Genomic DNA, 11331 nt, shown 5'->3' with positions numbered 1-11331 from the left:
AGGCTAGTGGGAACCAAAAGATCCATTCCTGAGAGCCCATGCAGGGAGCGACAGTGGAGAGGTGGGATTGGCCTTTCCAGAGCAACCAATAGGGCTCACCCACCTGCAAGGGTTGGAGGTGGTGCTCACCACAACGGACAACAATATAGCAAGCTGTGTGGGACCTGTGATAGGCTAAATGATGATGTCTATGTCCTAATCCCTGGAATCTATGAATATGTTACTTTATATGGCAAAGGGAACTTTGCAGATGTAATTGAGAACCCCGAGATGGGGAGCTAATGCTAGGTTACCCGCATGGCTCAACATAATCACAAGGATCATTATAAGAGGGAGGCAGGAGGATCAGAGCCAGAGAAGGTGATGTGCCAATGGAAGCTGAGGAAAACAGAGATGTAACAGTGGAGGCAGAGGCCATAGTCAGCCTCGAGAAGTTGAAAAAGTCAATGCAATGGGTTCTCCCCTAGAGCCTCCCTGGAAGGGAGGGAAGGGAAGGAAGGCAGCCCTGCTGACACCTTGATTTTATACTTCTGACCTCCAGAACTGCAAGGGAATAAATGCACGGTATTTTAAGCTACTAAGTTTGTGGTCATTTGATGCGGCAGCAATAGGAAACTCACACCAGGACTGATTTCCATAATGACATCAGTCATCATTGTTGAAATAAGGGACCAGAAGACAATAACCTGCCAGTGAATGATCATATGCTCCAAACTTCTATGTGCCTGGCACCTGACAGCAGGACAGGCCCCTTGAAAGGAGTATGCCTGTGCTGGATCATGGAAGAAGAGATGCCTGGAGGAGAGGAAGAGCCCAGACTTCAGGGGAAGCAGTGTTCAGGAACACATAGCCTTCTCCTCCTTTCCATGGAATATCCAGGGCGGGGGTGAGGGGGATGGGAAAGGGGAACATGAATTTCAGGTCTTTTAGAACCTCAGCCATGGTCAGAAGTCTCAAGTAGCTTTCCCAGCCCATGCAAACAGTTGGGGCAGGAAAATAGAATGAAGAAGGCACATCAGTGTTTTCGGTGCTCACTAACAAATCTTGTCAATGATCCACTTTCTAAATGTGGAGTGGCCATAAAGTCTGGAAATGAATAGTTATATTCTTGAATTTTAATGTAATAGCAACTACTTATGCATATGCACATGTGTACACCGCATGTCCCTGGAAGCTGTCTTTCCTTCACATCCATGTGTGTCTCCTAATTCAGCCATATTCATCTGTTACCTGGATTGTGGTAACAACCTCCAACTGGTCCTCCTGCCTTTGCTCTTGCTACCCTCAAATGCGTCCTCTACATGCTTTCCAAAATGTTGATGTTTCTCTGTCATCTCCTAGATAAAAGCCTTTCCATGGCTTCCCATTGCCCTTAAAGCCAAGATCCTTCACTTGTCTAGGCTAGCACCTCCTCAAGGACAGTGATATTTGTTGGTTCAGAAGACTCATCAGCATGAGAACAGGGCATGTGCCTGGTAGACACCTTTGCATATTAACTAAACATCTTACAAAAACTTCTATGTCTTATCTTTTTGACCGCCCCCCTAACTTCTGCTCCAGACATACTAAAAATTTCTTGATTCCTCGCAAGAGTTCTGTTTGTCCTTCAAGTGTTTGTACGTTCCTGCTGCCTCGATCTCTAGCCCTGATTTCCTTGTGTTACTAGCACCCACTCATCCTTGAGGATTCAGTTCAAACATCCTCTACTCAGAGACCTACCCTAATTCCTAGACTGATTATAGATTCAGACAGTATCTTGAACTTCCTCTACTGTAACACTGTTCATACTTCATTTTAACTGTGTGTTTAATTGTCATAGACCTTATGCTCAATAATAGGGTTTCTCAACCTCAACACTGTTGACATTTGGGGCCAGATAGTCCTTTGTCATGGGGTCTCTCCTATGCATTATAGGATGTTCAGCAACATCCCTTTAGCAACCTTATCCCAAGTCATGACAATCAAAAATGTCTCCAGACATTGTCAAATGGCCCTTGGGAGCCAAAACTGCTCCATGTTGAGAACTACCTCTCTGCAACAGAGCTATGACTACCTCATTTACTTTGGTATTCCCAATGCCTAGCAAAGCACTTGGGCCATAGCGGGTACTAATAACTAATTGAGCAATTAAAACTCATGGGTGCCCAGTTGTGACATTGTGATGTAAGAAATATATATTTGGGCTCTAACCCCAGTTCCTGACATGGAGCTCCCAAAGCGCTTGTAATTTCCTGAGAGATAGGAGTGCCAGGTATACCCTTTTTTCCTCATACTTGGGCTTTGACCCTGGTTCCTGACACAGAGCTTCTATCCCTTGGAATTTCCTGGGTGACAGGAGCATCTTTAGTTATTTTCCTTTTGTAGAGATGGGATCTTGCTATGTTGTCCAGGCTGGTCTCGAGTTCCTGGGCTCAAATGATCCTCCCTTGGCCTCCCAAAGCACTGAAATTACAGGCATGAGCCACTACGCCTGGCTGGGAGCATCTTTAGTTCTAATGAAGCAACACTTGGTGGGTTTCTGGATGGGAGGCTGGTCACCTGAAAGACCAAGTCACGATCAGAAGCCTGGAAATTTCAGCCCCTATCCCCCATCCTCTGGGGAGGTGAGAGGAGCTGGAGATTAAGTTAATAATAGATCTTGTCTATGTGATGAAGCCTCCATAAAAATTCCTCAACTATGGAGTTTGGAGAGCATCTGGGTTGCTGAACACATGGTGGACACTGTGTCCCAAGAGGACTTGAAAACTCCACGCCCCTTCCCCTATACCTTGCCCTATGTGTCTCTTCCATCTAGCTCTTCATCTGTGTCCTTTGCAATATCCTTTATAATGAATCAGTAGATGTAGGTCAAGCACTTTCCTGAGTTCTGTGAGCCATTTTAGCAAATGATTGAACCTGGGGAGGGGGTTGTGGGAACCTCCAATTTACAACTGCTTGGTCACAAGTACTGGACGTCTGGACTTATGATCGGCATGTGAAGTGGCAGGGGGCAATTCAGTCTTGGGGGACTGAGCCCTTAAGCTGTAGGATCTGATGCTAACTCTAGGTAATGTCAGAATTAAATTAAATTGTAGGACACCCAGCTGGTGTTGGGCAGAAAATTGATGTATGGGGGGAAAAAACCCATACTTCTAGTAGGTCAAAAGTGAAGCATTGAGTGCTGTGAGTGAGAATATAGTAGGAGAAAAAAGCTTTTTCTTTCCTTTACACCAGGCCTTTGTAACCATTAGGTTGTTCTACATGCCTTCTAAGCTGGGGTTCCTATACACGATGGCTTCTTCCCTTCCAGGGTCCATTCTGTCCTTAGAAGTCTTGAAAATGGCTTCCCCTAGGGCACTGGGTAAACCTCTGAATCAAAATGAGGACTGTGGATGTTCCACAGATTTTAAGTGTCTGTCTCTTTTTAACATCAAATCCCAGTTGAAGATGGCTCTTAAGGTGAACTCTGAGTCTCTGCGCATTAGAAATTCTGCACGTTAAAAAGCTGTTTAGAATGGTGGAAAGGGGCAGTAGTCTGAGAGTCAGTTCTACCATCTATGACCAAGCTCTATGACCTTGGACAATTCACTCTACCTCTCTGGGCCTCAACTACCTTAGCTATAAATTAAGGGACTTGGACTGGGAGATCACTGGCTTTTTCTAAATATCTGCAATGCTGTGCTTCAGAAAATGGCATCATGGAAACTGCAAGAGAATAGCAGAACAGTTATGAAAAAAGATTATAGAGAAACAGCTGGCCTGATGTGGTGGCTCATGCCTGTAATCCCAGCACTTTGGGAGGCCGAGGTGGGAGGATCACTTGAGTCCAGGAGTTTGAGACCAGCCTGGGCAACAAAGTAAGACCTTGTCTCTAGAAAAAAACAAAAAAAAGCCAGGTATGTTGGCACATGCCTGTATTCCTGCTTGCAGCTATGATTGAGCCACTGCACTTCAGCCTCGGTGACAGAGCAAGATCTTGTCTCATACACACACATACAAAAAGAACCCATCGAATCCAGTATCCCCCTCTACAATACTCTGTTGTTCCTATCTTAGGATATGTATTGCTTTGACGCTTGTATGATAGTGTATACATTGTGTTAGCGCCACAGCTCAGCTCCCTGGAGGCAGGTACACTGTGTTGTACTTCCCTGTGTTACACAGAGCCTGTTACACAGTAGAGATAGCAAGCACTCAAACAGTGCCCACAACACAAATAGTGCTCTGAATAATGTCTAAAAATGCTCTTTTAATTCTGAACACTTCCCCAATAACTCATTTAGTCTTCAACCCAGTTCACAAGGTAGAATCTATTATTATCTCCATTTTACAAATGTGGAGACTGAGGCACAGAGAGTTTAAGAAACTTACCCAATTTGCACAGGAAATAGCCAAGCCAGGACTCTAGCTTAGGCAGATGGGGTCTGGTGTCTATTTGTACTGCCTCAAGTAGGTGTTCAGCCAATATGTGGTGACAAATTGGTTGACTGAATAAGTAAATCTGTCAAGTGAGGCATCAGGACAAGTTCAAGACTCTGCACAGAGCCGTGGACAAACACACTTCAGGAAAAGCCCCCAGGTGAAGGGTTAGCCGCCCCAAGATGTATATTTTTGAATTGTGAAAAATAAGACACCTATAATTCATAGGCTCCAATACCCACACCCGGTACAGCACAGCATTTACCAAGATTATATAACCAACCCAAGCACAAATATCCAAGTCTCAGTGAGCACTAACCCAGCTGTGCACCAATTTAGCCACAAACCTATCTCTTCCAAAGCTTCATTCGTGCTCAGATTCAGGAGACACTCCCCAATATTCATCCCCCAGTTTGAAAGGAAACAAATAGAAAGCCCACCTGGCTTGCTGCACATTTATGTGTTTGGGGACTTTGTCTCCACATGTAACACATGTAAATAACAGGCATCTGTTATTCACTATGTGCAAAGGGAGCCGCTCTAGAGGTTATCAACCCAGTGCCACCATTTACCAGTAGTGGAATTTATTTTCTGAGCCTCGGCCTACTTGGCTGTGACATTGGCGATAGTAACATCAACCTCATAAAGCCTTGGGAGGACTAAATATAGGTGAAAGTGATGAAACACATTTGTTCAGAATTGTTCTGAAAGGGACAGTGTTTACATTGTTTGCTGTCCATCGTGGCCCTGGAATGGCAACTCTAGCTGTTTGTTGACTTTTATGGTTGTTGGTCCATCCTGTCAGCAAATTTTCCTGAATAATGTCTAAAAGGCTCTTTTAATTCAGGATATTATGAGCAATGCAAAAGGATTAATCGGGCAGAAAAAAAAAAAACACATATTAAGAAATCAATTTTGGTTTGTTAAGTCTGGGTTGGAAATCTGCATGGTGGTGCAGACCATAAGCCTGGGAGGCACTGAGGTCTGACCTGAGTGTCAGCTCTGCAATTGCTTCTCCTTGGGCCAGTTATTTAACTTCTTAAGTCAGTTTCCTGTTCTCTAAAATGGGAATAATAGTAAATACTTCATAGGGTTTTTGTGAATGTTAAATATGATAGTATTTCCATAGTGCTTAGCTGATTCAACATTAGCTGTCATTATTGAAACATACAACCATCTACATACAGTGCACAAGCATACCTAGTACCAAGTCTTAGAAATAAGGCTCCCCTGTAATCGGTTATGCAAGTGGCTAGGGTTGTGCATGTCCAGGTTGCAACTCTTGCCTCTCAATATCCCATTTCTGGGTCACCCTCTCCAGGCCAGATCCCATTTTGGTACATACCAGTCTACAGCATAGAGGACTCCTTTGAGCCATGGTAGATCTGCTACTACAGATAGTTTCAGTCTCTTTTTTTTTTTTTTTTTTTTTTTTTTGAGACAGAGTCTCGCTCTGTCGCCCAGGCTGGAGTGCAGTGGCCGGATCTCAGTTCACTGCAAGCTCCGCCTACCGGGTTTACGCCAATCTCCTGCCTCAGCCTCCCGAGTAGCTGGGACTGCAGGCGCTCGCCACCAAGCCTGGCTAACTTTCAGTCTCTTGATTGCTCAAAGACTTCTTGTCTTAGCCATGATGATGCTTTCAACTGCAAAAACTTGAATTGCTCTGGCTAGTTCAGTTTGTTTGCAATTGCACAGAGAACATCATGCATTAAAAGAGAATGTTGGAGATGTCTTTAGTGTTTTACTCAGCGAATGCCTGGATTAAAAGAGGTGCTTCATGCGTATTTACTAATGAATGAATAGTGTTATTGAAAAATGCCTTCTACAAAATGCTTACAAATAACCTCACCACAAGTGTTGGCTGCAGCCACAGCGGAAGAAGTCCAGACTTCTGGGCTCTGCCCCATTTCTCAGAAGCCTTTTTCTTTGCTGGGCATCAAATATTCTCCTTAAATGCAGCAACTGGAGCTAAAAAATTGTGTCCTTTCAATAAAATGTGAATAATTTTTTAGTTTAATCATTCACATTTTTTTAGTTTAATCGTTTTGTTTTCATGCCATGGGGATTTCAAATGTAGTTTGAAAACTGGGAAGATCTATAATATAAAAGCATAATACTATTGTTATATGTGAGTTAAGCTAGGAGAAGTTTAAAGCAAAAAGAGCCTGGAATTGCTCTCTAGTCCTAATATTCAGTAGCCATAACTATTTTTTTAAACTTATCATTTTCTTTATCATTGGAGGGGAGGGAAAGAAAGCAAGCAGAGGTAGGGGTATGGTTACACTATTTAAGGAAGAACTGAATACAAAGACGATGAGTCTTTCATAGTCTCAACAACTCCACAATGAATAACTGTGGATTATCTCATTTATAATTCACACTGGATTAAAAAAAATTGGTTCCCCTCTGTGTATATCCATTTAATTCAAACCTTATCTTCAAAATACAAAGATGAATATTACAAGATAAATTCTAACTGCAATAGATATTTTCTAAATAGAAGACCAAACACCAAAGGGAATCCCTCTTTCCAATGTCTTTTGATATGACAAGATTTTGCCAGAGTGGAAGTCTAACACTTAAGTAAGCATTCTCATGGCCAAGTAAGAAACTACAGTTGTAGTGTGTACTACCCTACAATGACCATATGTATTACATATTAAAATCAGCATTAAATATGCTTGTATAATTATGCTATTAATGATGATAGCAGTGGTGATGCTGGTGGAAAAAGCCTGTCTTTAGGCCAAGAAAAGTAAGGGAGAAAAATGTAACAAGCAGAAAGTAAACACAGAGTTGGGCATTTTTTGACTAGGAAAGAGAATTTTAAGCATAGAAGTATAAAAAGAAAAGTACTCCCTTATTTCTCCTATGTGGAGATAATATGAAACATTTATTAGATATACTGGACAAGAACAGAACTAAGTACGGCAACTCTACTGCAGCATTACAGAAAAATCATCCCTTCACCACAGTGTAAGATTTAAGGGCAACCTGCTCAATGATGCATGTTACATAAAACACAGCAAGATTGCTGCTGCCTGCCAAGTACTTCCAGTCCCTACCCAGGTCCTACTGAAATACTGGTGGTCCCAATTAGTTTTATTGAAATACATCTTTTTTTTTTTTTTTTTTTTTTTTTTTTTTTTTTTTTGAGACGGAGTCTTGCTCTGCCACCCAGGCTGGAGTGCAATGGCCGGATCTCAGCTCACTGCAAGCTCCGCCTCCCGGGTTCACGCCATTCTCCTGTCTCAGCCTCCCGAGTAGCTGGGACTACAGGCGCCCGCCTCGTCGCCCGGCTAGTTTTTTGTATTTTTTAGTAGAGACGGGGTTTCACCGTATTAGCCAGGATGGTCTCGATCTCCTGACCTCGTGATCCGCCCGTCTCGGCCTCCCAAAGTGCTGGGATTACAGGCTTGAGCCACCGCGCCCGGCCGAAATACATCTTTAAAGAAAAAGATAAAGCATTTAAAAAGACATGTCAAAATGCTTCAGGAACCACATATCCAACACAAACTTTATCCTCAAATGAGTTATGTTTGCCTCGCACTAATAAACATTTTTCACTCAAATTAAAGCAATAATCTTCCATACATAAGTATCTTCCCTGCCCAATAATTCAAAGAAAAAAAATCCAAAATGATTAGTAAAGAAAAATGTAAGAATTAACAGACCCTTTAAATTTGTTTTAAATATTTTTAAGGTTTAGAAATTGTTTACAATTTGTAATTCTTGGTAGGATAGCATTATCTGAATGAACACCCTAATTGCAAACCACTGTAAAATGCTTCAGCTGCATTTGGGGGAGAGGGGTAGGGATTATCTTCAAAGCACCCCAGCTCTCTTGATGAAAAGGTCTGAGGTACACTGATTTGTATTATTGTGACATCCATAAGGTGATCTATGTTGCTTTTCCTTCATTAAGGGCTTTATTTATCAGAAGGGCATTATGCTTGACCTCCAAATTTGGCTGACAATTTATTATAAGATTCATAACCTTTGGGTTGCTCTGGCATTGTGACATATTTGCTGGGTTCTGAGCCACATCCTAGAAGTCCACCATAACTCCTGGATCCTACAAGGCTGCAAGAACCTCTGTATCACTAAGAATTTTATTAAGTCCAGGCATTCCGGCCATTCCAGGCATGTCCCCTCCCATTCCAGGCATTCCTCCAGGAAAATTACCAGGCATTCCCCCAGGAAAGACACCTGGAAAAGACCCATACTGAGCTCCTGACTGTGGTCTGGCTTCTTTCTCCCTCTGGGCTGTCTCATGTTCTTCTCCAGCCTTCTTAACTTGTTCTATTCTTTCTTCGATCTCTCACTCTTCACGTTTTCGCTCACACTTTCTCCGATGTTCTGCAATTTTCTGTGCCCTAGGTTGAACTTCTTTCAGCATTGCACTAGGATCTTCATCATAATCCAATTTACAGACAAGGGCAAGATCATGGGCTGCTTCTTCCCAGTGGCCTAGAAGTCTGTGTGCTTTCCCTCGCCATTTGCAAGGCTGAGCTGAATCAGGATTTATTTCAACGGCTCTGTCACAGTCTCGGATGGCAGCATTTGACAAAGACACTGGCCCTATTGGCATACAAGATGGCCAAGCAAAGATTCAGCTTGATGGCATCTGTGAATAAGTCAATGGCTTTCTGCAGTTCACCATCATTTAGGGCTTCAATAGCAGCCACTTTCTGTCTTGTCATTTGTCTGATCCATCATCTCCTGTGTTATCTCTGCATTTTCATCTCCCATTTCTTGAGGGGCATCAGTGTCTGGTTCAATCACACCTTCATTTTCAATTTCTAGATCACTTTCCTCACTTGATGTTTCATCTACCTTTAAGTCTTCCTCCATCTTCTTACTATCAAGTTTTTCTTCCTTGGTATTTTCTTCTGATTTAGCTTTCTGAGTAGCAGGTGGTACTTGACCCCCCATGCTCTCCACCCACTCCCTCAGGAAGCACATTTCCTCAATGTGCAGAACACTCGGATCCTACTTACACATTTTCACAAGGCCCGAAGCTCGCTCACTTTGCGGCGGTCCATGGTGACGAGGCGGTGGGTGAAGCTGAGGGCCTGCTGCCCAGTTCCAGGCCCAGGTGCTGGCTAGGCATGACTGCGCAGAAGGGGGCGGCTAGCTCTCTATTTTAAAGGGATTTAGTGTAGCAAAATTGTATTTGAGAGATACAAAGAAAGAGAAACACAAGATCAAGTCTTCTTTTGACTGACACACTAAACAGTAGTTTGATTGCTGGGGGTCTCTTACTACTGCAGGAAACAGACATCAGTTAAATAAGTAAGCAGCAAACCAGAAGCCTTAACACAGGCTCAGGCTACTTGTTTTCTATGGCTGAAGTACATCAGTACAGTCATACCCTGCATGATGACATTTTGTTCAAGGACTAACTACATATATGAAGGTGGTCCCATAAGATTATGACAGAGTGGTAAAATTCCCTATTGCCAAAATGCCTGCTGACATTGTAACTTTCTTAAGGGCACAGCACAACCTATTACTCACATGTTTGTGATGATGCTGTTGTAAAGACATCTACTTCATGGCCTGTCATATTAAAAAGTATAGCACATGCAATTAGGTATAGCACATGACACTTGATAATGATAATAAATGACTATATTACTGGTTTATATATTTACTATACTACACTTTTCGTTGTTATTTTAGAGTGTACTCCTTCTACTTATCAAAAAAAAAAAAAAAAAGGAAACTGTAAAACAGCCTCAGGCAGGTCCTTCAGGGGGTGTTCCAGAAGACAGCATTGTTATCATAAGAGATGACAGCTCCATGCATGTTACTGCCCCTGAAGACCTTCCAATGGGACATGATGTGGAGGTGGAAGACAATGATATTGACCTGTGTAGGCCTAGGATACTGTGGGTGTTTGTGTCTTAGGTTTTAACAGAACAGTTTAAAAAGTAAAAAATAAAAATAAAGCATTTTAAAGTAGAAAAAAACTATAGAATAAGTATATAAAGAAAATTTGTACAACTATACAATGTGTTTGTATTCTAAGTGTTACTACAAAAAAGTCAAAGTTTTAAAAATTGATAAGTTTATAAAGTAAACTTATAGCAAGCTAAGATTAATTTATTGAAGAAAGAAGACTTTTTCTATAAATTTAGTGTACATTGTTTATAAAGTCTACAGTAATATACAGTAATGTCCTGGGCCTTCATATTTATTCACTACTCACCCAGAACAACTTCTAGTCCTGCAAGCTCCATTCATGATAAAGGGATTCATTTATTTTATTTTGTTATTATTATTATTATTATTATTATTATTATTTGAGACGGAGTCTTGCTCTGTCGCCCAGGCTGGAGTGCAGTGGCACGATCTTGGCTCACTGCAAGCTCTGCCTCCCAGGTCCATGCCATTCTCCTGCCTCAGCCTCCTGAGTAGCTGGGACCACAGGCACCCGCCACCACGCCTGGCTAATTTTTTGTATTTTAGTAGAGATGGGGTTTCACTGTGTTGCCCAGGCTGGTCTCAAACTCCTGAGCTCAGGCAATCCACCCACCTCGGCCTCCCAAAGTGCTAGAATTACAGGCGTGAGCCACCGCACCCGGCCTTTATTCATGTTAAGTTCACATCTGGTCATGACCAAAGCCAGCAGAACAAAGTCATCACAAAACTAGAGTGCCGGTTGAGGGAGAGCCATGATCTTGCCATGAGCACAATAGGAGCTTTATGCAAGAGTATCAGAGAGAAGCAAACCTCCTGAGCAACAAGATAATATTTGCTACATAAAATGAATTTTGATTAATAATGGATGCAAAACTTCACCATTTAATAACATGGTCTCTGTTACAGGGAAACAGCTGCCCAGGTCATGCCAGTGGGGGCAATAGGACTCAGAACTCAGAGGAAAAATCCATACAGCCTGTCCAAGAAATCAACTGGAATTGAGCT

General features: G+C 42.3%; 1 pseudogene; it reads right to left on the bottom strand.

Moving 5' to 3' along the window:
- Window positions 1-8345: 8345 nt before the first annotated feature.
- On the bottom strand, window positions 8346-9443 carry LOC104660266 (annotated as a pseudogene).
- Window positions 9444-11331: the final 1888 nt, after the last annotated feature.

This window comes from Rhinopithecus roxellana, chromosome 15 (genome assembly GCF_007565055.1).
Source record: "Rhinopithecus roxellana isolate Shanxi Qingling chromosome 15, ASM756505v1, whole genome shotgun sequence".
NCBI lineage: Eukaryota > Metazoa > Chordata > Mammalia > Primates > Cercopithecidae > Rhinopithecus > Rhinopithecus roxellana.
This window is presented reverse-complemented; position numbering and strand designations above follow the sequence as displayed.